The 26,075-nt window shown below is 46.5% G+C and overlaps 1 protein-coding gene across 2 annotated transcripts in view; it reads left to right on the forward strand.

The window, feature by feature from the left end:
- ARHGAP24 (Rho GTPase activating protein 24) overlaps positions 1–26,075 on the forward strand; it is a 175,780-nt gene that overhangs the window by 30,800 nt on the left and 118,905 nt on the right. The window lies entirely within an intron of this gene.

The following is a 26,075-nucleotide window of genomic DNA, read 5'->3' on the forward strand; positions in this document are numbered from 1 at the left end:
ATCTGCAGGGTTTGCCCACTGAGTTTATCTGCATAGACCTAATGCGAATTTGGGAAATGCAGGTTCCAGTTTGTGGTGTGAATTCAATGAATGCCTGAGAAACAGTCTACTTTAAATTTGGGGCTTGGGTTCTGTCCAGTCCACACCAAAAATTACACTGTGACATTTTTATGTGGGGAAGTGAAGGAGATGTGAATGAAACTGAATTTCAGGAAAACAGGATTGCCTGTCAGATTTTAATCCAGGAGTGACTGTATGTTGTGTTAAGGGGTGTAGCCAATTAACCGCTACAGGTCTGGTCGAATTCAGGGTACTGAACTATCAAGGTCAAGGATTCACCAGCAACGGAGCACGCCCTCACTCTAGTTGCATTCAGTGAGAATTATCACAGCTAGGAGCAATGCACTTAAGTGCAATTTATTACTGCAACAGGTACACGCAGGTTCTTTGGATTGCCAGCGATAATTTGCTGTCTGCAAAAGCAAGCTAGCATGCGTGAAATACACAGATACACAGACTGGCTATTAACGTATTGCTTTCGTTTAAAGGTGTAGGCTCTGAGAAATACAGAGTATGTGCTCAGTGAGGGGTGGTCACACCTTGGAGGCGGGTAGCTTTTGGGATGGAGGTGTGTTTTGGTATTATAATGATATTACAATGAGCAAAAGTTCACTAGAGTACAACATTTTGTCAAAAATATGACAGGTCATTGGCTCAGGATAGCAAATGTGCAGCTTATCGGTCTCGGTGTGCACAAGAACAATCGAGTCCCCCTCTTGTCACAGAGCCTAGCCGTGGTGTCTCCACTCTGCTCGACGCTCCGTCCTGTTCCTTAGAGCCAGCACACCAGGTTCCCCCAGTGCGATAGCATCTAAGGTTGGAAGCCTAGGGAACGCTAGGTAGTGCAGCTACACCCCACCCTGAAAGTCTCTTCAATACTGTACATTTTCTTTAAAATGTGAATATTAGTTTATTTTTCCTTGTTACTTTAGGCAATTACTCGACACTGTCTGATGGGAGTAAAGAAAATAAATAATACCTGCTTATGTCGACACTATAACTAAATGGTTTCCACTTTGTGAAGCATGCTCACTTGCTGTTAGAAATATAAGCAGCTACAGCATGCTGTAGTGAATATATGTGTATGTCTCCTTGGTATCAGACTATTACATTTGAGTCATTAGCTGTCAGTGGGGAAAGGTCTCTGCCAACGTGTGTCAGCTGCCTGCAGGGGCACAGAGCTACTGAAGTAGAGCAGAGGAAAAAGAAGCAATACATGCCTGTTATTCTTCTAGCCAAGGTCAGTGAATTTTCATTGATTCCTTATTATCATCAAACACAATCTTACCCTTGTAATATTTTATCAGTGAGAACAGCAGCTGTCTTGTGCGCTGATATCCTTGCAGCATCTCAGGGGATCTGGCAAGGATGGCAATTCCATTTAGTGGAGATGCAGGTGGGGATAGCAAATTGATCTAGGTACTTCAGAAGACAAAGTGAAGAAGTGAGCAAGCCTATAACATGAAGAAATCTGACTTCTGATGATTCTGTGTAGTGTTTTCCCTCTTGGAGGTGGTTCAGGGTATTGTGCTGTAGGTTCTCTGCTGCCTCTGCTAGTCACCAAACTCCTGACAGCCCATTCTGCTTTAGGAAGCCAGTATTAAGCTGGATCTGAAGGTCACCTATCCAGCTCGAAATACAGGCAGCTGAGAAAATCAGCATTTAGCAGTCCCTCTTTCACAGTACAGCTGTTGTTTATTGGCAGCTGATGAAAATGTCTGTCTTGCTTTCCCCTCTGCCCAGGGTTAATTTGGGTGGTTGGGTGAGCAGCAGGACGGAACTTGCTGGTACAATAGCTGTGGGGCAGCTCTGCTGCCACACGGCCTGGTGATACGTGCTGAGGACATGAGGGTTGGGGATCAAAGTGAGGTAACCTGTCTGGATGGCGCAGCGCTGATGTGGGGCTGTGAATGAACCAGAACAGGCAAGTTCCCCCCCTCTCAACTGGTTTAGGCACCTGTTTAGTTCCACTGTACAGTTGTGGCCTATGTGGTTTTGTGGAATTGAATTTGAGGTGTGTAATGAGATCCCAAAGAACTGTGAACTTCAGCCTTCAGGAAATAACTTGTTGGTGTGTGCCTGAAAGTTGGGGTTGATCTGCTCTTTCAGCCATCCTGAACTTTGTGGCGTGCGGTTTTTATTCTTTAGGTCTTATTATGCTCCTCACTTTTTGGCTTAAGTAATGCTTAACAGTGTTCATTTGCTTGCAGGGTCTTAGTCAGACCCTGGCAAGGAACAGTAGATAGGAATGCTAAGGTATAAACCTTAAACTTGGGATTTGAGTGTCTTTGGAAACTGAATAACTGTCTGCTGGAATCTTAAGGACAGGTAACCACCGTCTGTCTGTAAGGGGAAGACTGTCTCTGATGTACAAACAGAATATTTTAAAGTACTGCTTTCTGGCTTCATTTAATCCAATTTGTGTGGAGCAAAAAGAACCACCACGGTCAGCCAATTCCATTTATTGACATTAATAGGATACAAGTGACAAAATTTTGTTATGTTTTTTAATATAAAACGAAGCTTGGAATGAATGCGTTACATAGAAACTAGTGTGATAATTATCAAAATCGAAATGGAGTCTGTCAGTAGGGGAAACCTCAGTATGAGCATTGGATATGATAAAAAATAGAACATGGTGCCTTTTTACAAGTTCAAAAGGAATGGATAATATTGCAGGGCAGGTAGGAAAACTTAATTGTACGTGCATGTTTGAACTGCATCAAGAGAAATGCCTGTCTGTCCCCGTTACCCGGAGGATTTTTGGTAAGGAGGATGAGAGTTTGATTTGCCTTGGTCCTCGTCTTTGGATATCCACAGGAACCAGCTCGAGTGCAAATACAGAACAGCAGCGTCACTGGCACAGCAGCTGCTCTGCAGGTTGCTTGGGCGGCAAGAGCGGCTCCTCGCTTGCGTGCAGGGGAGGAGGATGTGCAGCACCCACCCTCTGTGCGCCTCGCTGCTTGGGTCTTGCTCCAAGACCTCTTGCCAACTGTGAAGGGAAAATTAATCAAGCAGTCATACAGATGTCACAAGAAATCCGGGGTTTTGACAGAGTAAGCACGCTTCTTGGCAATTCCACCAGAAACTCCATGTGTAGAACTAAATTATATGGGATTTTCCTGAGATGACCAGTAATGCTCCCTGATTATGAAGGGGTTTGCCAGAAAGGCTTTCTAGTACTGAATACTGATTTGGGAGGGTGATGAATTCACAACTGTTAAAAAGAAAGATAAATCCCTGCCTTTCTCCTCCGTCCCCCTCAACAAAAGAAAACTCAAACAAACAAATAAAACACACAACAAAACTCTAAAATACACTTGAACGTGTTCCCATGGATAGCGTGGAATGGAAGGACACCGTGTTGGATGCTGGATGAAGACTTTAACAAAGCCAAATGCCCTGGTGTACCGCAAATACAGTCAGCTGCCAACAACTTCTCTAACAGTAACATGCTCCAGGGCGTTCCTGATCAAAGGCGGCCTGCTGAGTTTTGTCTAAAATACCAAGTAAAGAGCAAATAGCGACCCCATTTTTTGGATGTATGAAGGGGTCTCGTTGTAAGTGGCTCTGTCCCCACTTGCATACTTGGTGCCGTGAGCGCTGCAGGCCGCAGCAGAGCATAGTGCCGAGCTCCATGCAGCCGCAGCCCAGTTGCTCTCGCTCTCTTGTTGTTCTGTCAGCCAGAGTGTGAACTCGGCCTTATTTCCTTTCCCTGCATGGCTTTTGACTTCGCTCACTGCAGAAAGGTACCGTTCCTTTCAGCTTTGCATGCGTCGTGCAAACTTGGAACATATTTTGGGTTAGCTCCACGTTCCTGATGTTGTGATTTTTCCCGTTTCTTGAAACACTTAGTTGAAGGAAGAGAAGCCTCTATGAGACACGTCTTTCTATTTAGGGCAAGTGCATTTTTTTCCTTTCTCATCATTCTTGGTCTTCATTCACTGAACATAAGGTCTCAAGTTTTAAATCAACTTGTTTACCCTCTAACTAAATGAGTTTCAGAATAGACGAGGAGGGCTGCATCCTGTCTGATGTGAGTAGCAGAATCTCCTGTTCTCCTTGGCTTGTTTTCTACCTGAGGAAACCAGGTAAAGCCTGGCACAGCAGCAGGTGAAGCAATCTAAGGACTGGTCCCTTTCACACAGCCAATGGCCATGGTGGCTGGTTGATGCTGAAAGGGAAGTGAAAGCCCCAAAACTGCTTGGGGCCTTTTTTAATGAGTTTTCTGGGAATGGCTTCACAAGCGCGTGAATATAAGTGGGCTTCTGCAACTTGGGCAGTGAAGTCTGTGGAATACAGAGGTGGTTATGGAGGGATAGGTCTTAGCCTGCGCGTACAGTAGAAAGTTCTGCCATTTCTAATGCTGTGCCTTGAAGCTTGTTGGTTGGCTGTTGCTGCAGGTTTCAGGGATTTATTTGTAGATACGCTTTTTTCACCACAGCGGTTTAAATCAGGGCTATTAAAGGTATAATGCGTTTTGTCAGTAGATACCCATGGGAATTTTGTACTAAAGAGTTCAGGGAGATAAGGCAAAGTATTTTGAAACCGTGGTGTTTCTGATGCCATCACTCTGTTGTTTGGGAAGGGTTTCTCAAATTCACAGGATTGAATTTCTGTCCAGGGCCTGAGATGAATATCCACAAACTCATTCACTGAGGTGCTCAGCTGGGAGGTGATCAGATTCCAGCTTTAATCCCCTCTTCTGCTTCTTTCAGACCAAAAATGTGGGCCTGAGTTTTCAATAATTCTTGGTTTTGTTCTGTCCCTTTGAAACACTTTGGAGGCCTTGGGTTTGGCCCTGTGGGAGCATTAAATATTTTCACAGGAAGAAAAAAGGTGTCTTGTCCAGCATTAAGTCCCAGATGAACTATAGGAGTGCCACTAAAGGCTGCACAGAGTCACGGGTTCTGTGCCAGGTTCAGACAGTTCTTGCTCAGTGGTTTGCCCCTGACTGGTGCTGACAGAAATTCACTTTGCCCTTGGAGATGGTTTGTAGGACTTAGTGCAGTGCAAGGAGTGAGTGTTCAGTCTGACTTCAGCAGCTTGGCATGTAGCTGCTGCCTTCATGTCTGTCCCTGCAGTGGTGACGTCTACAAACCACAGCCTGTTCCTGCAGCCATCCCTTCGACTCCCTGCATACCTCATTTCACAGGGCTTGCAGCTCTTCCTTCTCCCTTGGTTTCCGTGGATGTCTCAGGTGCAGCCTTCATCCTTCCTGCGCAGAATAATGAACAGCTGATCCCACATGAGAGCCTGCATGGCAGGCACTGCAGCCCCAGCTCCTCTCCCACAGCCTTTTTGGGGAGAATTTCCCTGTTTCCAACCTTCTTTATTCAATCCAAACTGGGAAGTGAGTCTTCTGTTAAATATTTTTACAATAGAACAAAGCACAAACCCTCATGGTGTCAGTGGAGAATGTTAGCACCACTGCCCATGTGTGCGTACAGAGCTAAAGCTCTCGAGTATGCTACCATGTGTTGGGTGAACTGGGTATAATTACACTCAGCCAGCAGCTGCTGCTAGACTGGAAAAAACAGGCACTCTAATAAGTCATCGAGTAGCCAGCAGCTTAATTTTGGTTCTTGGTGGCCAGCGCATCTGTGTCTCCCTGACATTCACTGCACTGCGCCCTGTCTCTGTGAGGGAGCATGCGGCTAGCTTGGTGTAAAGTCCTGCAAGCTGTGTTTTGAAGCATGCCCGATCAGATTGCAGGACGCTTGGTCAGCTTCTAACTTGGAGCTGGTGCAGTCAGCTTCCAATGTAGCACGTGCTGTTAAACCAATGTTCAAGGTGTGCAGAAGTTTAATTTGTGTTGTGTTACCTCACGCAGGCCATAGTTAAACATCCCTATTCAAAGAAATTTGACGTGTGTGTTGTGGTTTAACCCGGCCGGCAGCTCAGCACCGCACAGCCATTCGCTCACCCTCCCCCCTCCCTCTCTGGGATGGGGGAGAGAAATGGGAAAGTGAAGCCTGTGAGTTGAGATAAAGACAGTTTATTAAGACAGGAAAAAGAAATAATGTAATAGTACTACTACTAATAATGTGTATGAAACAAGTGATGCACAATGCAATTGCTCACCACCCGCTGACCGATGCCCAACCGGCCCCCACCCCGGCTAGCCACCCCTTTATATTGTTCAGCATGCCATCAGATGGTGTGGAATACCCCTTTGGCCAGTTTGGGTCAGCTGTCCTGAGTCTGTCCCCTCCCAGCTCCTGCTGCACCCCCAGCCTGCCCGCTGGCAGGACAGAGCGAGAAGCTGAAAAGTCCTTGGCTTAGTGTAAGCACTGCTCTGCAGCAATTAAAACATCGGCAAGTTATCAGCACTCTTCTCATCCTAATCCAAAACATAGCACCCTACCAGCTACTAGGAGGAAAAATAACTGTCCTAGCTGAAACCAGGACAGTGTGCTTGCTTACTTCTCACATACTGCTAAGGGACCTCTTCCATGCAGTTGCTGTAGTAACCAAGGACTGGTTTTAGCAGCAAATTTTTAGCAGCATTTGTGCAAGTCCATTGATTCCAGCTCTGTTCAGCGGGACTGTGTAAATGCTCTTCTCTGTGAACATGATGGGAAATGACCCGGATCCTATGCAAGCTCAAAGGGTGAAGGCATGCTATGTAATACCGATGCCGTGGATGAAAGACTTTCCTGAGTGTGGTTGTTATTAGGGCCTTTGGGTTGCCACATGTGCCCTGGCAAGCTGAGGCAGACCTCTGCAATCCCCTTGTACAGAACAAGTTCGTGCGAGTGGCCGTCACAGGGGGTTTGGTGTTGGCAGCCTCACAACAGGGGCCGAGGGCTGAATGGTGATGGAAGCAGCTAAATTAACTTTCCCTGCTGGAGGGACATCCTCTTAAGCAGACTTAGCACAAAAGTTGGGCTAACAAAAGCACTCTCTGTTACTGCTAGCGCTGCTGAATAAAACCCATTACACTCCCTTACTGCCTGTGCAACTACCCACAAAGAGCTCCTGCTCTGAGTAGCTGCAGTGTCTCCAAGAAAAAGCAAATGCTTTGAGCTCCTGAACGGTGACCAGAAGCACAGAGGCAGTGGTGAGGACTTGTACAGCCCGGGCACGTGTTTCAGAAGCCTGTTGACACGAAGTGAACACTACTGCAATGCGGGTCATGGACAAACAGATGTGAGGCTGTGATTTAAGCAGCAGGTTGATGCTTTAGGGCAAACTTGCTGGTCTCTGTTCCTCTGACGAATGGCTCCTCCAGCCTAGGGACAGTACTTGGCACTTTAAGGATGTGGAACAATTAAAAACTTGCATGTCTGTGTCCTGTATCTACTACAGTAAGCAATGCATTGGTCGTTTTGCTGGAATGAGCATAGACAGCCCCCAGCCCCTGTTCCCCACTTGGTCTTCGGTGAGGACAAATCCTTTTTTTCTCTTCCCTGTTTAGCTGGAGCTTTCGTATCCTAAAAATGCACACAAAATAGCACAAGTGCTCTAGGAGGGTGCAAAAAAGTGAGTGAGCAGCCAGAAAAACCGTGGCAGTGTTTATCTGTATTGGGGCCCAGGGAGCATGTGGGAGGCTTGCAGGATTTTTTAATTTTCCTTGCCTCAAGTGTGCTAAGTAATGCTGCACATCTGAAGAAAAGGGTTAATATTTATGGGGAGAAAGGATGTTGTGGAAGAACTGGGGACTGCCACTGGTATTAAATTTACCACATGCCACTTTGCTGCCAAGTATTGAGGTGCCAGAGTTCCTCCCCAGGCCTACGAAGGACAGCTGTCCTGTTGTGCATCAGCGATAACTGCAACTCTGTCTAGCTTCTGCGAGCCAAAAGTATGTTTAGCAGATGACTTACAGGTAAACTGAAAGCTAGGTGGTTGCTCAGTTCATTTTGATAAAATCTGCCCTTTCTAATACAGAATCAGTAACTACGGCAAGCCCGAGAGTGAGCCTCCCAGCTTTTCCTGATCCCCTTGGCTTAGGGCATTATTACTTCTTTGTCTTTAGTCTCAAGTCCAACATAAAAAACGAGTTCCCTGTGAGACAGAAGCTGTGCTACATAAACTTTTACAGAAGTGTAGAAGTCGTGCATTACAAATATCTCCATTTTGACCAAGGGAAGATTGCCTAAAGAAACATTTTGAGAAAGCGCCTCATAAGGAACACTGCCACAATCAGTCAGTGCTAGTTGCAACTCCCATTAGTGATTTGGTGAAAAGGGTAAAGAGGAGATGGATCTGTGAGACCTGCTGAGCTCAGGTGAGGCATAAGGCACTGTTGGGCAAGGAGACTGTTTGCAGCAAAGCAAAGCTCATTTGCTGTAACCTTTCTTGAGCTGTTCTCGGGATCGGTCTCATGAGCATCCAAAGTTTTAAGGGGAGAAATTGGTGGAATGGAGAAAACAGTGACTTTCCATATGGTATCAGAGCTCTTGTGTCCCCAGGTATGTTGCCAGGAATGGAAGGCTACTCGGGGAGGAAGCTTAGCACGACACGTGTAACAGCGGGCTCCCAAAGCAATGCCCTTTGCTATGAGAATTCACAGATTAGTCTGGAAGGAGTCCAGCGTTAGATTTCATTCACAGCCTAGGCTGTAAAACATTTATGTTGTGTTTAACTAGCCTCAGATCAACAGAAGATCTTTTTCCTTTTGCTTCCTGGGTTTGATTGTTATTCCAGGTGTGTTTCTTAATTTTCTTTCTGTATTTATATAATGTCATTTATATAACCAGCACTATCTGGGAAAAGGAGGTACTAGCCACAGCTGAAAAATAAAGCATACAGAGCCTCTGTGTCAGCCTTTCTGATACACTGAAGTTTTTGGCTTACAATTTTCTGGCTGATTGCCTCATTTTTGAAGAGGTGAGGTGGAGGGAACAGGGAAAAATAAATCTTCGGTACTTTATAATGTGACAGTAAGAAGAAATGCTTACAATACATTTCTTCCCGCTGGCTCACACCAGGACGCAAGTAAAACCTACCATTTTACAAGCATCTAAGCTGTTCTCAGCCAGTTGCAGTCAGGGGCTCACGTACCATGTGCTGCGGAGATGCCAGGGAGGAAATGGTGGGCTTTTTTTCCCCCTTAAAATAGTCTCCCAATTCTACTGAAGCACTTGCTTCAATCAGGAGAGTTAATGACCTTCTGGAGCAGGCACCGGAGCTGTCGCTGGCTCTTGGCGGCTGCCGCTCGGTCTCTGGTGAAGGAGCAGGTCCCGGCTCTTAGTGCTGTGCTGCCCGCACCACTCGCACTGCAGTGGGAGCACCGCAGCCCTGCTTTCCCCACCCGTGCACTCCGGGGTTTAGGATCAGCACGTTACGACCCTGCGCTTTGGGGGCTGTTTCTCACAAGGAGTGTGAATGTGTTTGTGATTGTGAGGAACACCTTGCATCCCATTCCAAAAGCGTAAGTGTGGGTCAGCGTTTGTTTTAGTTGTGTAATAGCCGGTCCAGTAAGCAGCGATTATTTTGATGTCCCTTTGCTGCATCGGGAAGAAGTATCCCATTAACTGAGTGAAGAAAACATCTACTGCTCTGAATTCTCAAATGGCTGGTCAAATGTCTAAATCGGGGCGAATAAAGCTAATTAGTCGATTGAGCTGCCACAGAGCACAGAGCAGTACAACGAAGACACCCACTCTTGGCTGATGTTGGCAGCACAGCTGTATTCTTGTACTTTTTGATAGGTTGACTTGCATGCTAAGTAAAGTAAGCATTTCTTACCAAGTGTTTAATAAAACAGATTGAAGGTCTGCTGGGTTGGATTGTTGCTGCTTTTCACCATTTCCCAGGAGATGACAGCACTCTCACCATTACCTGGGTCCCGAAGAAAATCCCAACATCGTGTTAAAAACGCCTGTGAGCGCGCTGCTGTTCCTGGAACCCCAGTGGAGCAGCTTGGCCCAACATGAGCGGTGTGGGCCTGTGCCACAGATGTCTCTCTCCTTGTCCTTTCCATTGCCGGGGTCCTGCTCATTCTGCTGCCTCTGTGTGTCTGGGTGATAAGGGGTCTCTGTCAGTAGTCTGCAGCGTGCTACAGGGACACGGAAACGCAGGGCTTCTATCAAGACCATCTTTTCTTCGAAAAGCTTAACTTCAGCATGCTCCTGCTTGGCTCCTCCTCATCCCATCGCACCATGCTCCCGGAGGAGAGCAGAGCTGAGGAAATGGAGGAGGCGGGCAGGGATGAAGAGCCCTCCAGGACTGTCTGCATGTGGCTTGTGCTGGCAACATCCGCCTGTCAGGTCTGGGGCACCCCTGCAGGGTGTGGATGAGGGATTTCCATCGCCCCTGTCCTGCTGTGTCTGTGCTGCTGGAGCGGGAGCACTGCTGGAGAGGCAAGAGGAGATGAAGGGTGCCCAGTACTGGGATCCCAGTGGGAAACTGGTGGTGGGCCAGTAGTGCAAGCATGAACTGGTCCGGCTGGTGTTTGTCACTTGGCAGTGCCAGGGGTGCAAGCAGAACTCGGAGAGGTTACACATAGTGTGCAAAGCTGCACTGTCTTCCTGAGGAGGGCCTTGAACGTGGTGCTGTGGCAGCTGGGAGGCAAGTGCAAGTGTTAGACCTTGGGAGGGAAGGTGCAGTGGTCAGAGGGGCCTGCAGGAGCAATACTAGCTGTGGTGTGTAGGCTCCAAGACAGTAACCCGAGATGGAGAGAAGAGTGTGTTAAACGAGCGGCTAGAGAACGGGACCAGGGCTTCACAGCAGGTGTGGGGAGGAAGAGCTGGACTTGCAGGACCAAAGGAGCTGGTAAGAAATCCATGAATCTGTTAACCACCATTCCTCACATTCTCCGTTTTCTTCAGAGGGTAGTTATTTGCTGGCATTATTTTGCCTGGCTCAGCTTGTGAGACTCAGAGTACATCTGCAAATGGCATTAACTTCTCTGTTTGGCTTGCAGAGCTTTCTCATAAAAGACTGTAGCCACTATTGTTTTTACAACCCGAGGCAGTTCACAGTGGAGCTCAGGAAGATGTGCTCTGTGGATGGTACAGGAACAAAGGGGCTTTTTTTACAGAATTCTCTTGAGCTCTCAGTGTGTAGATGCTTTTAAATTAGTGTTTGACAATAGAATAATAATGTTGAATAAATGAGACGACAAAATGCCAAAAGATTTCTGAGACATTAGAACAATGCGTATGGTTCTCGCCCATCAGTGGTAACGCCAGCAATGGAACAAATGGCTGCTGAAGAATGGAACCAGCTGAAGAGGAAAACAAAACAAAACAAACAAACAAACAAACAAACAAAAAACAACAACAAAAAAAACTATTCTCCTATGAACTGTGTCCAGCAGGTCCCCAGTGTGTTGCAAACATCCAGGAAGAGCATAAAGGCTTTTCATGTAGGGTGGCTGCGAACAATAGATGCTATCCAGGAAAGAACTGGTGCACGTGATGGAGTTCACTGCTGTGTGGGTAGCCAGCGAGAAGGTGGCTTGAGAGATTTGTCTATGAAGTGCTTAAAGAAAGCTGTGATCAGCAGCCTTGGGAGATGCTGAGCACATCAGGGTTCAGGGGGAGGGATGTCTGTAGGGACAAGTACTGCAAGGTGGCTGCCTTTTCTCACCTGACCCCAAAGGTGACGATGCTGTTATCTCAGCGAGCAGAGCCTACATTCTCCTGACAAGTGCCCTGCTATATCAGAAGTGTCCAAGTGCTTGCAGATGGAAGTTGACAAAAATTTGGGTTTTTCTTTGCATCCAGCAACACATTGTCTGCACAAAGCACAACGAAGCTGCAGGTGCTGACAGCGCTGTGAATCAGAAGACAAACAGGGAAAAAGCCTGAGGAAGACTTGGGCTTACTGCTGCTCCGTGCACATGGGAAGCTGAAGCACAGCACAGCCTCGGAGGGGTGATAAATAAAACACTGAGCAGCTACAGGAAAAAATTGAGTGAGAGTGGAGAGAGGAGGACCACAGGCAATGAAGTAGCCTATGCTCTAGTGCACACTTGAAAATTCAGAGGACTTTTTACATGGGCATCTGTTTTGCTTACTTCCCAGCACAGGGATGGCCTGCCTGCCCAGCGGCCGCCTGTGCCCAGGTCGCCTCCAGCAGCAGTCCCTGGGAAAGCACTCATCCCACGGAGCTTTGCCTGCCACCGCTGTTGCAGGGACCTGGTAGCTGAAAGCCACTCGGGGGGTTGTGAATATTTCAGTGTTTCAGGAGGTAAACGTACGTCTTTGCTTTTCCAGAGAGAGCAGATGTTCCATCACTTCACTGGCTCTAGGTACAGTTTCATTTCCTTAATCTGTATTGCACCAGTTTTCCAACTGCGTATAAATACCTTACTCATGTCTGCTGATACAGCTAAAATGTCATGTTTTCTGGGTGGTGGGGCCTTAAAAAAAAAAAAAAAAAAAGGTATATTTCTCATTTTAAGGCTATTTAGGTCATAAGAGTTATTGTTGCATTAGTGAGAAATGCCTTAAAATCAGTTATAAACACAAATCCTGGCTGTTAGATTTATTTATTTTTAAAAATAAGTTTGTAACAGGCTGGTAAGTACTCCTGCAGTGAGCTGCTGGGCATAGACCCTGGCGTTACGTGCCAAGCAGGGGCACTTGCAGCGCTGCCGTGAGTTCAGAGGTGCGCCGAGGTGGGCGGCTGGGCAGGTTTTCATTGGCACCAACACCCAGCAAGGTCTGAAAATCGCCTTGCCTTTTTTATTATGCTGGGCAGCAGTGGCTGGGGGATGCAAAAACAGATTGTGTAATGGCTGAGGTCAGTCCCCAGGCAGCCGTGTGTGGCAGCTGGAAGGTCGGCTACGGCTGTTTTGCAGGGGACTTGTGCAAGCAGGGGTGCAGGGGCAGGGGAGGCAGGGTGCTGACAACCAGCAGGAGGTGAGTGGAGTGCAGGTGACAGCAGTTGTGTACGGGGAGCGATGGGTCTTACCTGATTGCCTTCTTGAGCAGCAGCTGTGTCACCAAGGGCCGCTTAAAAGCAGGGCTTCAGCTGCTGGCCATGCAGGTCTTGCACTGACCTCCTGTGCCTGAGGCTTCCAGTGAGTGCTAGTGCCTTCAGCCTGGGGCTTGGCTTCTCTGCAAGGCTCTCGGAAGAGTGTGCTTCTGAACCAGCTTGGTGATGGAGGGATAAAGTTCTTGACACAGCCGGAGGAACGTGTGCTTCAGGTGAGCATGGGGCAGAAATCCGGGTGCCTTCGTCACTTAGCCCTGATGGCAAGTCCCACCTCGCCTAACCCTGTAGGTGTGGTGGTTTGTCAGGTATCTGAATAGACAGAGAGCTTCCAAACTAACTTCAGAGTGACCCCTGCTATGTGGCTTCTTGAATAACAAGAAGCTTGGGCAGTCTTTGGTGGGGAGCAGTCATGTATCCCCAAAGGAATTGCCTTGGTTTGCAGTTGTCAGATGTTGTTCAATTATCCAGTTAGTTTTAGTGTATGCATAACTTAATAAACACTTAGAAAAAAAAAAATGTACAACATATCTCTAGCTGCTTTCACATATCACTTTATGTGGGATTTGAAAAGAAGTTTCAAATACTTTGAAGATAGTATAGTTACATATAGATAGTTACCTGTGGATTAAGGCCACAACAGGATGCAAGGGCGCTGAGAGGGACACAGGTTTGTGTCTAAGCAAGCCATGGGGTCTGCCTGGGTTGTGAGTTATGGAAGTTAAGTTTCTTTGTTGTTGTGTGGCCTGGGCCTGTGTTTTTTTTTGGGAAACAGAGAAAACAGTGCTGCAGAAAAAGGAATTAAACTCCTATATATTCAGCTCTTGCCTGTGCAAGCACCCCAAGCAATCCTGTGAAAATGAGCAAATAAATTAGTTTTTCCATTCACCTGGAAGAACTTGGTGAAACTACCAACCCTGGTTCTTAAAGACACTTTATAGTCTGTGGGATACATTTGGTATGGAACAAGGAGCACTGAGCTTCCCACGGCTGCAGAAATGCAAGGGCACTGTGCCACATGGGCAGGGATGCTGTGAAAGTGGCAATTACTCATTGCTGCCCAGCTTCTCTTGTCCAGGCACACAGTGGTGGAAATGTAAAACAAAAAACAAACAACAAACAAACAAACATCCTCCAGATCAGAGATCTGGAGGCACCTAAAGCGTGACCGTGCTTTGTTGCCTTGCTGAGAGGCTGGGTGAGGAGGATGGCTTCCCAGGACTCCCTCGCAGGTGGGAAGGGTTGGGAACAGCAGTGGGACGTGCTGGACATTGTGTGCCCTCCCAGTCTTGCTTGGGTAGGTTTTCAGGTAACTATGAGGTACTTTCAGACAACACATAGTGCTTATCATCTCAGGATTGTTCATTATTTTAGTACAGACAATACCTATGCTGTGCTATTTTAGCAAATTCTGAAAGTGAGGGCTGATTTTTGCCCAGAGAGAAGAGTGGACAACAGAGTTTCATTCAAATTTATTACTGTTTATCCCAACATTGTTCACAGCCTTTATGGAAATGCTGTGTGTCACTTAAAATGCAAAGAGTGGAACGAAAATTGCGCTATCGCTTTGTACAGGAGTTTTCTCAGAAATGCAACCACGATTGATGTCTGCCAGCCAAACACTCTGCAAGGAATGTACCACCCCCTGTTGAATTCTACAGGATCGCTTTGTCAAACCCTAAAACACAAATCCATACAAACTCCGTGTGTTTTCTAGAAGGATCTCCTGTCCCGCATCATTAAAACAGAGAGCGAGTAAGCACGGGTGACAGCTCCCAACAGTTTTGCATCAAGAAAGAAACCATCCCAATAAATTAGATGACTGTTGCTGTTCCTCTTCTGCAGCACAAAATCCAGCTTGCTGGGGCAGAACGTGTGGCCACGGACTGCCTCGACGAGGCTCGTGGCAGGATGCCCAAGATAATGGAGCAGCAACAGGGACGGAGCTTGCTATGAGGCTTCACCCCATGGGCAAATCGGGCCCACGGTGTGGAGGCACGGCTGGGCTTGAAGTGCTCAGCTGGACACAGTGACTGTGTGACCACTGAGGCTGTTCTGGGGAGGAGGCGAGTGCTGAAAATTAGCTGGCTGTATCATCAGCCCTGAGGCTGCAGCGGGTGATTAAAATACATTAATATGGCTTTAACGATGGGAAAACTAAGATCATCTTCATTTGAAGAAAGCATTTGATCACAGGGGGATGACCCTGTATTTTAGCAAGGTTCTGTGGAATCAAGCTAGAAACTTTTCTGAGGGTGTGCTGAGGTGCCCGCCGTGTTGGCAAGCAGACAGAAGCTGGAGTTTGAGCAGTGGCCTGCCTTTGGAGGACTCCTCCAGGCACTCAAAACTCACAGTTCACTTTTTTACTCATAAAGTACATATTTCCCAAAATGTAATGAAAGAGTAATAAGTAGAAGCATTGCTATGTAGAAAGAACAAGAATTGAGTATGGAAAGCACCGAGATGTTGACAAAATAAAAGGACTTTCTTCCCCATACAAAACAAAGGCTGTCTTCCACCTTGCTTTCTAATACCAGGAATATTTTTTGGCCCTGCAGTCATTAGCAGCCCCCTTATCTATGCATGTTTTTTGTGGTGTAATTAGAGGCTTGTGGTAGCCAGTGAGGAAGGTGAGGTAGGCAGCCTTCACAGGGACTCTTCCGTCGTTGTAAAGTGAAGATGGCAAGTTGCTAACAGGGGACCTGTTCCCTGTAATCTCACTTAATCCCTTTTGTGCATTAGGCTAATACGACACCAGGTCAGTGGCCTGAGGGAAGCAGCGCTAGAGTATTCCCAAACCCATGCTCATTCTAAATGATGAAAATGTTGCCTTGGAATTCCCAAGCCGTTAGGGATGGTAAGCAGTTCAGTGATAATTGCTTCTGTCTACAGCCTGAGCCTTGCACGCTGCTCTATCTGTCGTGATGAGCTTTTTAATGATCTTTCCCTTTTCCCATTTCAAGGGAATTTCAACGCTGTAGGAGGTCTATGTCCATTAAAAGGGCCCATCGTGGTGACTTTTGTCTCCCTTTTATTTACTTGGATCTGGTACAAGTGACGCCTGGCTCCTCAAGTAACAAAATGAATAGCTCACAGGAGAGCCTTGTTAGTCTTTAAATGAAAATAATTGGGTTCTTTTAGCCTATTAGTGCTTAAGAATAGCCTGCTCTAAGTCCATTACCCCTGGGATAAAGGCCGTATTTGCAGCTGAAGGAGCAGCACGTACAACATGACTAGTTGCTAAGGAAAGCAGCTTTCGGAGTTCTCCGCCAAGCCGTGCGGTGGCTCATGGAGCAGGTGAAAACTGAATGACCCCAAACTGCACTCTTGAAATGCTCTTTGCTCCCCAGCTGGCAGTCGGAAAACACTTCCATAACAGACTGGGGCTTTCTGGAGTTGCTCTCTCGCCCTCTGCGGCTCGGACTGCTGGCACCACGGGAAAGGCAGCCTGCTGGGGCCCAGTCTGCGAGGGCAGCGCTCAGAGCAGGTGCTCATCGCATCCAGGGAAGCAGCCAGCCCCAGCTGTGCATGGCAGGATGGAGCTGGGCAGAGACACAGGTTAGATGCACCCTCTGCCCTGTTGTCCTTGCTGCGGCAAAGGGCAAGCTGCTTTGCTGGCCAAGGGAGCGGTTGGTTGCCAAAACGTAGTGAACTGCAGGGGTTGGCGCTGGCAGAGGATGACTGAAAGCACTACCTGGGGAGTGAAATGCGGTAACTGGCTGCAGGGAGTGTAATTTGAAGCACCTGCCTCAGTATGTTGCTGTAGGCTTTTTTCAGGCTTTGCCTTGCTGGAGCGCTGAGCTACAGCTGGAAAGGGAACTGGTCCTGACCCTGGGGCCTCGGGTGGCAGTGGACTTTTCCTGGCTTTGAGAAGTGGGTGGTTAATAGTTGATGAAAATCTAAATGCTGAAACACACCTGCTTTTGCTTGCTGTGATATCCACCATCTTCCTTTGCCACGTATCTTTGCTGTAAAGATGTTGCACAGGACAGCGGAGATCTGGGCAGACAGACACTCTTCTGCCGCTAGCATGATAATAATAATGAGCAGCAGAAGCCCGAAAATCCTGGCAGTGTCCCTAATGTGAGGCAGTGTCCCACCCTTTACATGGATCTTGTAGTGGTCTCGGTTTAATAATAGAGAGAAGAATCCCACCCGGCCGATAGTGGCTGTCAGTCATTTGACTGGCACTCACGTTTAAAAGGCCTCTGGGCCAGAGGTATGTTAGGCCCTGTCTGTGTGTTACGGAGCAGCTGTGTGTCAGGTAACATGCACTGAGGCTCAGTCGGGAGGGCTGTGCATCGAATACCAAGCAGGAGCGTTTGGAGGCTATGGTGCCTGCATTGCTTTTCCTGGGCGATAAAGCAGTTTGTGTTTGGAAGTCATTTTCTTCATCCTAAATTCTTCTCAGCACTTGCTGCTTGTTAATCTTGGCATAAATGAGAACACGAGCCTTTATCTTATGCTCAGGAGGGGGGTCATCAAATTGTAGCAAAAATGTGCGTTTGAAAACGGTTGTCTACTTGATCTTGTGGAGTGGAGTAATACCACATCAATTGATCTTCTCACCTTTAAAGAAAAGAAACAAATAAAACTTAGCCCGGAGCAATCATGGGCAGAAACTCTCCTTCGGAGAAGGAAAGACGGTTGTCTAGGGATGAGGTTCCTCATTTAGAGCTGTGGAAGGGTTCTCTTTTGTCCTTGGGCTAAGTGTGTTTGGGGGCAGACCCTCCTCAGCAGGGCTCCAGCTGCATGTTGTGGCAGCAGAAATGACGGTCGCTCTCTTCGTTCCACGTAGGTCCAGGCCTCTCATGGGCACCTCTGCTGGCGCAGGCAGAAAATGAGGCTGAACCAAGGACTTGAGGCCTCAGGAACAAGGCTCTCAGCGCCTCTTGCCGTGGGAGTGGTTTTTCATAAATCTTCATAAAATAAAAACCTATATTTTTTCTCCCCACAAACGCTGAATTGCAGGTTAACCCCATCCAACCCGGAAATCATGCTGTGGGTGTTGGTGTCCCTCTTGGGCTTCTTTCTGCAAGGCACGGCCAGAAGCACTGTCAGGAGCTGCCCTCTCTGCTCCCTGTATCTGTCTGGCCGCACTGAGGGAGTAACCCCGGCGGCTGCCTGTATTTCCTTGACAGCGCCGTGTTAAAATGTAAGAATGATCAGAATTGGAGTAGGAAACTAATGAAGAGAGCAGCAAAGTCATAGATAGGAGATGATGATGATTTTCAGAACCTACGCTAATATTTTACAGCTTAATGTGATCGATGTAACAGCTAAAACAGCAGCCTTGAACAGAATGCTTTTGTGAACAAGATGATTTATCTCAGCAAATGTGTTCACATAAATGTTTTAAAACAAAAGGACAGATAAATCGGTCTGGAGCCCACACGTGATAGAGCTGCCAAACCTGCCACCTGTTAAAGATTTTAATGACCTGTTCTGTATTTAATGGAAAAAGTCAAATTAATGCTGTCATTAGCCTTTGCTGAGACTTCCCTCATCTGAGGGGCTCGGAGATAGCACTTAGCACATGCCTCTCAGTGGAGCAGCTCTGCCGTTCTAATTAAACAGCAGCAAGCTGGCAAAGTGAGTGTGGTAGGTGCTGTAAGAAGGGCTTGGGGCTCTTCTGTGGCAGCAGGAGAAGGGCTCACCCACACCTCCCTGGGGCAGCCTCTTGTAAGAGGGAAGGAAGAGGCTTTTGCAGCATTGCAGACACAAAACAGGTGCCGAGGGAAGTATGGCATCCCCTGAGAGTCTGCAGAAGATTTACATGCTGTGTTTTTTTTGTTTTGTTTTTCTTCCCTGTTTTATTTTACCATTGGCAAGTTAAATGTGTCGTAACAGCCCTAGGTTGCCATCTCAGGTTTTGGAGTTGCTTATTGTGAAGAACATAGGAAAATGGATTATAGTGTGAATCCCCACTCTTTTCCATCCAGGAGCATAGGGGATGCTTGGTTCCTTGTTCGTCCTTCACGGCCTGTGATTTCTCAGCCAGAAATGCTTTACACATCCAACGCTCAGCTGCAGATAAGTTAGGTAGTGACTAGTCCAAAGCTGTCTGGTGGTGCAGAAGGGATGTAAGGCAGGAAGGTGCTGTAAAAAGTCAAAGCCAGGAGGACAGGAGATGGAATAGTAAGGGAGGAAGCTGTACAGAGAGTTGTGTGGTATGTGGGGAAACTTGGCTGGAGCATCCTCAGAGTTTTTGAAGACAAACAGGGATTGTTGAGAAGACGATGACTGGGAGAGAGGTGGAGCCATGGTGACAGTGGGCGTAATTCAAGTTCTTGAGGTTTTGACTGACACGAGACAACTGCTCTCTGCTCACATCCATGCTGATGTAGTGGCATTGCTGTGTTCATTTGGCAAGTCTGTGTTTCCTCGTGAGCTTGTCCGTGTGCCTGTCTGTGAGGACTTGCTGGCTCAGTGCGTGCCCCTCAGCAGCAGGGCTCCTCGTGCTAGCCTGGGGATTCCTTGTGCCTGATGTCAGAAATGGGCCTCTGCCACTTGTGTGGGGATCGGGCATGGGCAGTGATAGCTGTTAGGTAGCAGTGCAGGGCTTCCAAAACTGAATCCTTAAAGTAGAATACTAAAACCTCACTAAGTACCTTCACTGCATATTCCCACTTCAAGAGATTTTGAAGGAGACTTTTCCCAAGGGCTCAAATGTGAGATGGGAATCGCGGAGCTTTCGCATTGGTCTTCTGGCTGACCACCAGCTCCCGTCAGACTGAACCAGGTGGCAGTTTTCACAAGCAACCTCTACATTTGGGATGCCCACTCCCCTTTTCTCACAGCACCATGATTGCTACCTTGCTCTCCCGTGATGATCCCTTTCTCCAGCTGCAGTCAGAGTGCTCAGACAGCTGATAAGAGCTGTTCTTTGTTCTTGGCCAGTGGAAAGGACCCTTTCCAGCAACAGCTTGAGGCAGGGAACCATCCGGTGGCCAGAGCACTGCTGGTTGTTTGCCAGAAAATCTGCTGTTTGCTTTCTGTTCACCCGCTGTGGGAGCTTTGTCTTGGTTTCTCTGCTGACATAAATTGCGGTTCATCCTCCCTGTTAGTGAGGGACATTGCAGTCTGTCTCGCAGACTTCCATGGTCATTTATATTTTGGTAATTTATTAAAATAGCAACATGGAATCTAAGCTATTTATATGAATATAGCAAGGAACAGAGCAGCTGCTGCAGTGCAATTAATTGCGCTGGCCTCCAGTCACCCCAAATCCATTTTTACCCAAGTCAGTCTGGCACTTGGCGAGGTCCCGTGGCAGGTTTGTAGAAAGCTTGCCACACTCCTGCGGGGAAGCAGATCAGCCATGTTTCAGTGCTTAAATACCCAAAGCCACAGTAACCCCCTGCATGGTCAACCGTGTAGGGCCACTGTGGTCCCTGGGTGTGCTGCTTGACCTGCAGCAGCTCCCGCTTAGTTGGTGTAGATCCCTAACTACTGAAATGAGGGGATGTCTGCTGCCCGTGGTTCTTACACAGCTAGTCTTCCACACATTCTCTTTGAAAAGCATGTGTTGTAGTGCTGGTATTCTCAGCAGACTGACAGAAGTGAACTGACAGCCCTTTACTTTTCTCACATTGAAACCTGCAAAACCTTGCTTCCATTCCCCAGAGCAATTCCCCCCCTTCTCCAAATGGGAAAAGCACTGAGGCATACTCAGCTACAGCACCACGCAGTAGCTTCCTGATGACACTGATGTGTGTTTATGCTCTCCAAATTTGCAGATGACGTTGTACAAGTGTGTTCCAATTGATAGATACTTCTGTAGTGTCTCTTGTGCCCAAGAGGCTAGTGTTTAGAAGACCACCTTATGCTTTGTCTAAAACATCTGCTTTCCATGGCAAATTCAGGATGTTGAAGTGCCACGTCAGTGTTTTATGGACTTGTGTTCATCCAGTAATGAAGCTTGCTCTAGTTAGTAAATTTACTTTTAATCAGCCAAAATTCTCTGCTCAATATTTAAGCTGCCTATTAAAAATGTTTAAGGATACTTTTCAAAACCAAAATACTTGGAGAAAGGAACAACTAGGTCTCACGTCAAAGCTATAGAAACGTGCAATCTGGCTCAGGTATAAAGATGAGAAACTACCTGAGAAGTCCAGTTTTAAATTAGACAAGGTGTCACAGAACAGAAGAAGCAGGCTAGTATGCTTTGAATTCAATAAAAAAAAACTGGAAAAAAAAAAACCCATACCATACGCAAACTGTACAGCTGGAGAAGCAACCTGTAATCAGCAAAAGTTTTTTTTTGTTAGCGTTAATTGTTCAGGTAGCTCAGAAGACCCCAGGCTCCCAGAGATGGGCTCACTGCTAATGAGCAGCGCTGCTAATGAGTGTCCTCCCTTAGACAAGTGCCTTACACCAGCTGCCCGGAAAGTGGGATGTGTAAATGTTCCTGGGGTATTTGCAGTGCAGTAGTATTTCTAAGCTGTGCTTGTAAACATTTATTATCTAGACAAAATATAAACAGCACATAGATATTAAAACAACAAGCCATGCAGGCATTAAAAAAAAAACCTGCAAGAGATGGATAACCCTTGCTGTTAAGCCCTAATATTTTTTCACATGAAAGTGCAGTTCATTCTTTAATGAAAAAGTGAATGATGATAACTTCATAGGATAGATCAACTCCTCTGGAATGTGCTTGCTAGCTGAAAACAAACAAGAACATTTGCACAGGAAAGAGAAGAATCAGTCGGTGGAATCAGTCAGCGTCTGCCACTTCTCTGACTACTTGCTGAGAAAGTCATTTCTGCAATTGGCAGGTCCCCTGCAGCACTGCGAACCTCTGCTACTGGCTGACCTGGGAACGCCGTGCCCGCTAGCAGGGTGCTTGGCAGCACGCAGCTTCCTTGGAGAGGAGCTGCTGTGGTGGAATTGTAAGGGCTTTCACTTCTCACATTCAGCACGGAAATCCAGCAAACAAACACAATCCAAACAGCCTGGAAGCATCACTTCTCTCCAGATGAGAACAGTTAGGAGTTAATGATTCCTGTTAAGTATGTGCCTTCATCTGCTTCTGAAGTGCTTTGGTGCTGAAGACCCAGCAGTTCAGCTCTTGACTGTTTCGTTTCCTGTTCACATTGGACTTAGGGAACAGAAGTGGCTGCCTGTATGTAAGTGACAGCCAAAGGAGGTTTCTTCTGAAAGAAGGTAGCAGGTGAACCTGAACAGCTTCAGGCTGAGGCTGCTGCAGTTCAGAGGGGATTGTCCATGCTCTTCGTTGCCACCCTGGAGGACAGAAGACAGTATTTGTCACTGATAATTAGTTATCTGGTGCCTTTTGTGGAGTGTCAGGTCTTGCCAGTCTGCTTTGAAAGGCCTCTGTAATGATGCACCTATTTCTTTTCTGTGTTGTTTTCTGACAAGGTGTTGCAGTTAGTGTTTCTACAGATTCTTACACTGCTTTCCCCCTAAATTAGTCCTCCCACAGCGTGAAAGCATAATTGGTATGAGTCCCAGCAAAGCACTTGATTATCATTAGCATTCTGGTAATTTAAAATGTTTTTCTTTCCATCACGGACTCGATCCTGATCCTTCCATTCAGCCATGGATGTTTAGCCAAGGAAAGAGCATAAATTATACTGGCCTTACCCTTGGCGGTAAGGCAGCTGCATGCAGTGACTACTGGTTCCCCACCTTTTCAAAAGAAGATAAGAACCACGATGGAGTAGACAGTTCAGTTTTAGGGCCCTGTTTTTTTTTTTTTTTTTTTTTTTTTTTTTTTTTTTTTCTGCCTCTGAATCCTCTTGAAAAATGTTTAGTTCCATACTTAATGACTGACTTGGTTTTTCACCGGTTCAGTCATACATGCTGCATTATATCTCTGCTGCTGTTTCTGTCAAGGCTGCCACCGGAGAGCTCTGTGTATAAACGTGAGGCTGTACTTGAAACTGTCTGCTGCCAAATACCATCCTTTCAGGCAATAATTGCATTGTTGAGGCCAGGATATTCTCCGGACTACAAGTCAGTACATTTTCTTTGCAAAAGGTCTGTAGGATGTGTTCCCCAGCATTCTGATGCAATGAAAAGCATTGTGCTGTATTGGGTCTTTTCTTTGGTGGTGTATATATATATATATAAAGAGAATAGTTATATCTAATAAGCTAAATTTCTGCTTGGAAGGAAGATATTCTAGAGGTAAGATTGTTCCATAATTGCCTCTGTCCTCTACAGTAATTCCTCAATGCCCAGTCATGTTGTTGCCTATTGAGCAAAACCTAATGAAACCTAATTTTCTCAAAACTTTTGCACATGGATCTAATTAGGTGCTCCCATGGGCGTTGCTCATGAATTGTCTCTCCCCCCTGTGCCTCGCATCCTTCTGTGATGAGCTTGGGAAAGAAGAGGAAAGGGAGGAGCAGAGTTTGTTGCAGAAGCTGCTGACATTTAGGTGAATATGCTCATTCACTAGGGAGAAGCCAGGAGAGCAGGGGTAAAAGAGGTGTTAAAGCTTCATGAGATGCCACAGATAATGGATGGAAAAGCTGCTTCATGTGGATTCAAGATCTGAGTCCCTTAGAATCGCAGGCAGAATGGAGGGGTGGGAGGACAGTGTGTTAAGGTTTCCTTTCACCAGGAAGGTAGTGGTTAGTGCTGAGAAATAGATGTGGGAAGAGAAAAAGCTTGTAATAATTTCAGATAGAGTCAGGAGATGGTCATTCTTCTCGCTTTCCCTTACTGGAGGAAGAAAAAAATCCAGAGGCATACAATGTGTGATCCTCTGTTTTTAGGGAGGCAGAGTCTTCTGTGGTGTTACAGCTTAATTTGGTGTCGCCTTGCTTTCTCTTGGGGAACAAAAACAAGTTTAGTTGTTCTTTTTAGTGGCTGTTCAAGCCAAGATTGTTTTCTTCTATGGGCAAGAACTGTATGTTGGGCAGAGAGAGGCGCTGAACCTTAAAGCAACGTATGGCAGCAGAGAAATGTACAGGATCTTTATGCATACCCTAATCACATTGTAGGGAAATGGACAGCTCTCTGTTCAGTCAGGATACGTGTTACCAAGCAAACAGTGCGTGTGGTATTAACCTCTGTGGAAGTGAATTTACTTCTTGATTAGAAATTAAGCAAAAAGTTTAGACTTTAACTTTTTCTTAAATAAAGGAAAGGTCCCCTTTATAGTTCTCTTTGGGGAATTTCTGGGAACTGAACAGCAACTCTCATTCTTTCACAGAAACAAACCGGAGTAATGTGTTAACGCAGTAGGAGGAGAAAATGTCAAATGCAATGGAATTTATGCCAGAAAAACTTATACTGTCTATTGACCCCATTTTATCCAACCAACTCTATTTCTTCTGCAGTTTCTCTGTCTGTCTGCGTTCCTGGTGTGTTACGTCCCCCTCCTCAGTGTGCCTCTAGCACAGCAGCATTTCTTTGTCTCTCGCATTGCACGCTGCGCAAGCGTGGCCGGCTACAAAACTGCAAGCTGGTGGCTGCATTACCTGCAGTCCACTGATCCAGAGGTCTGTTTACTTAGCTGGTATTAAGATCATCATACTTCGGTGCAGAACATCTGGCTCCTTCGTTCTTAGGGTAATTAGATCTGTTGTGACTCTTACTTGTTCCTGGTGTCATACTGTTTGTTGTCCTGTGCGACAGGAAACCGGGCACGCTGTGCGTTGTGCAGTGCAAGGTCTGTACGGTTCATATTGATAAAACCTCTTTCCATCACACAGTGTTTGGCAAAGGGATTGAAAACCCGTAACGCGTGTGGGGATCCCTCTACAGAGCTACTTCCCCTGTGCAGTGGAGAAATGCACTGAAGCCGCCCCAGTGCGCTCGTGGTTGAAACCTTTTGGGCTCGCCCGCCTGCCGCGTTGTCGCTCAGTGCTCACACCACATGAGCCGATAGGTGATGGCTGCGGGTTTTTTCCTGGCAGGGAAAAAACGTTGGAAACTTTTGCTGCCAAAGCAACGCAGGCACTTCTGCAATGTGGTTAACCAAGCTGTAGCAGCAAACAGAGGAAGAAACCTGGTGAAGATCCTCTGAGCCCACTGCAACTCCACAAAGGTATCAGAAAACTCCTGGGAAGCTTCCCACAAAACAAAACACGCAGAAGAAAACACAGCATTTGGTTGCAAGAGGAAAGAGAATGTAGTCATCTTTGATAAATCTTGTTGATAGAAGTTGGGTGAGGAGAACACCTGATAGGAACGACTGCTGCTAATGTGGACTTGAAGTGGCTTTCTGTAAGGGGTGGCAGGACAGGCTGCGAGGAAGCAAGCAGACTGGTTGAGCCTTGTAGAAGTGGGTTAGCATAAATGCCAGAAACACATCTGGGCAAGAAAGCAGTTCATTTCCTCATGTATCGACATGCTTTTTGAGTAAAATCCCTCCAGATGTATAGAAAATCAGGTATTTGTAGTCAGCATCTTGGAGGGCATGGGAACTCCTTGTCCCATCAGCTGCCCAGGGAGCAATGGAGTCCCTCTTGGACATGGGTGGTGAGTGTGGGGTACAACCTCCCAGGTGAGGCTGTAGTACTGCGATCCTAAGCCAAAGTGGGTTTATGTCATTCTTGCTGCACTGCAGGGTTTTGGCAAGCACATCATTAAGTGGCCCTTCAGTTAAAGGCTGAGTGTATGCAGATCTTAAACTTCCTTGAAAATTCTTTTATTCTATATGCAATATAAAGCCAAGCTTTAACTAGTTGAAGCTTGGCAGCTCCAACAGCCCATGGTCTTCTGCATATGTGTTTAGAAAAACATATGTATGTATTTCACATGCTTCGATGTTTCCAATAGTAATTTTGAAAATACTAAAATATATTACCAATTGAGAGCATGTTTTATTTTTTTAAATAACAGCAGTGTTCTGTATGGTGCTGCTGAGATCACTTCAAATAAATATAGCTGCCATGTGGGATTTAGGCTTTGCATTTTAGTAGGGGAAGTTAGTTTCATCTGTAGAACAAAAGAGCTGAAGTTACAAACATTATGACTGTTTTGTTCTTAGGTTCTTAAAAGTCTGTCATTATGACAGCTCACTGAAGTAAATATTGAAAGGATTGTACATCAAAGAATCAGAAAGCATCCCATCACGTTGTAATGAGACTGCATGCGTACAGCTAATGAATTCACAGCCAATTTAAGTGCAGTTTTCATTTACT

Source organism: Oxyura jamaicensis, chromosome 4 (genome assembly GCF_011077185.1).
Source record: "Oxyura jamaicensis isolate SHBP4307 breed ruddy duck chromosome 4, BPBGC_Ojam_1.0, whole genome shotgun sequence".
Classification (NCBI taxonomy): domain Eukaryota; kingdom Metazoa; phylum Chordata; class Aves; order Anseriformes; family Anatidae; genus Oxyura; species Oxyura jamaicensis.